A 2,412-nucleotide genomic window follows, 5' to 3' on the forward strand; every position below is an offset into this window, starting at 1 on the left:
GGGAATGTATTAGCTCTGCTGGGAGCGAGAACCACCACCACCTCCCGCTTCTGGGCCGGCCAATCCCCCCATAAGCAGGGCCCTCTCGTGCGAGACAAGGCCTGCCGACGCGAGGAGGAAAAGAGAAAAAATCTCAATTGATCGCCACCTCCGCCGCTACACATCTACGCCGTCGACGCGATGATTCCCAACCTCTCCGGTCTGCGCCCTCGAGAACCACTTCGGCACCGCCGCGGCCGGCAGCGAAGACTTCGGCGGCCTCTTCTCCGCCGACACCGACGACCAGCTCGCCCTCGAATTCCCAACCGCTCCGCCCTAAAGAACCACTTCGGCGCCGCCGCGGCCGGCAGCGACGACTTCGGCGGCCTCTTCTCCGCCGACCAGCTCGCCCTCGAGTTCCCCACCTGCAACCACGTGCGTGAGCCTTCCCCTCCCTCAATCCCCTTTTCTCTCCGCCGGCCTCTGATCCGTTTGCGCCCCTTTTTCGTTTCCCGGTGGCAGTTCGATGGGTTCCAGCAGGCGACCAAGGAGATGGCGAACAACAAGAAGGGGACGACCACGCTCTCCTTCATCTCCGACAAGGCGTCATCGTCGCCGCCGACTCCCGGGCCAGCATGGGCGGGTACACATGTGAGTCCTCTGTCCCTTGGCCTCGCATTCCAGAGCTAGGGTTTGGTGCTGCGGGGATTTGATTTGCTGGCGTGGATGCGTGGTTTAGGGTCGGAATGTTTATAGATCTCCCAGCGAAATCTGGTTCCTTTGTCCGTTGATTATCTCTGGGAGGACAATTTGGTGGTCAGGGGTGTGTTTCTTTACTCTTGCGTACCAGGGCTGTACATTTTTATATCTAGTAATTCAGGGCAGTGATTCATACTTTTATGAAATCTCAAGCCAACTTGATTTGGTCTGAAGAACTTCTGCTTAGGTTCTAGTGTACAACAGAGAAAAACATTTCACAACCTCACAATAGCTGAGCCACCAATTGCAGTGCCATAACCTCACACCAGTTGTGGTGACCATGCTTGGATTTGGCGGTTCATTTGGATTACGTGGTGAATACAAAGATACTGATTGAGTTTGGATGCTAATTTATCTGTAGGAATTGAGAAGGGATGTAATCTGTAGTGGGATTGGTAATGATAGAGAGTTGTGAATTGATGTGATAATGATATCACACACACAAAAAAAATAGTTTTGCTAATATTTACTATTGAATTCAAGTCTGCTTATCTGAAGGTCCAACATTTGTGCATATTGATTTGTGTCTGTGTGGTTCGGAGAAATCCAATAGAAAGCTGCTGTTATTGTATAATGTCTATTTTTCCACAAGTGCTGATCCTTCTGTAAAATTGCCCTTGCACGTTTGTTAGTCGTTGTAGAAGGCTCTTGCTTGATGCAAGGATCACCACTTAAACATTCAGCAGAATGCATTTCTGTCCTTACATGATTCTGTGTTTTCTGTTCTGCAGCTTTAATCCCTACACGCGGAACCATGGCTTGTGGGGCTGCTGATTGCCAATTTTGGTATAGAAACTTGGGTTAAGGTAAAATGTCACCTGCTTGTCTACTTGCATCTCATATTTTGCATAGTACTAGTTGAGAAATGTCGGGGGTTGGGTACGACATATGCCAAAGGATGGCTTATCATGGTGGGAGCGAGTAGAACGTCGTCGGTGCCATGAAGCAGGATGAGGCGAAGACATGCACGCCGGCGGAACTTACCCAGCTTCAGGGCTCTTCTAGGAGATAACACCCCTACTGCTGCTCTGCGGGGTCTCCGCATGATCACTAAAGCAAAGTGACTACAATGGTGCTCCTGGAGCTGTTTCGGGAGGTAGGAGAGGGCGAGGCTAGCTCTCTCCTTCCTGGGCTATCTGGTCTATCTCTCTCTCTGGGTCCGAACCCTTTGCATGGGTGCTCCGGGGGGTTTATATAGGTCTACCCCCGGGGGTACAATAGTAATCCGGCTGGGCGCGGGTCCCAGCCGTCTGTCTCTCAGGCCGCCGTCCTTCCCGCCGGCTTTTGGGGCCCGCCGACTGGCGGGTCCCGCGAACAGGCTTGATATTGTAGCGGCACTCCTGATGACGCAGGCTTGATCATCGGGTCGTGGCAACAGTGCCGCCGTCTATCGGGCGATCACTGTCGCCATTCCCCATCTTATCTGATTAATGGCTCGTGGGGCCCGGGAGGAGTCGGCCGACTCCAGGGAGGCCGACTCCCACGGGCCCGTCTTCGGGTTGCCCAGGCCGGCTTTGGCCCACCCACTGACAGGCGGCCCCGCTGCCTTCGGGTCGTACAGGCCGGCGTCGTGGGCACAGTGTACCGCGTACTGTGGCTGAGGTCAGGGCAGGCATGGCAACAGTGTCGTATCTCGCCGGAGATCTTCCAGCGGTACGGCTTACTGTAGCCATG

General features: G+C 53.9%; 1 pseudogene; it reads left to right on the plus strand.

Moving 5' to 3' along the window:
• Positions 1 to 138: 138 nt before the first annotated feature.
• LOC119279920 overlaps positions 139 to 2,412 on the plus strand; it is a 19,261-nt pseudogene continuing 16,987 nt past the window's right edge.

The sequence above is a fragment of the Triticum dicoccoides genome, chromosome 3B (genome assembly GCF_002162155.2).
Source record: "Triticum dicoccoides isolate Atlit2015 ecotype Zavitan chromosome 3B, WEW_v2.0, whole genome shotgun sequence".
In the NCBI taxonomy this organism is placed as follows: Eukaryota; Viridiplantae; Streptophyta; class Magnoliopsida; order Poales; family Poaceae; genus Triticum; species Triticum dicoccoides.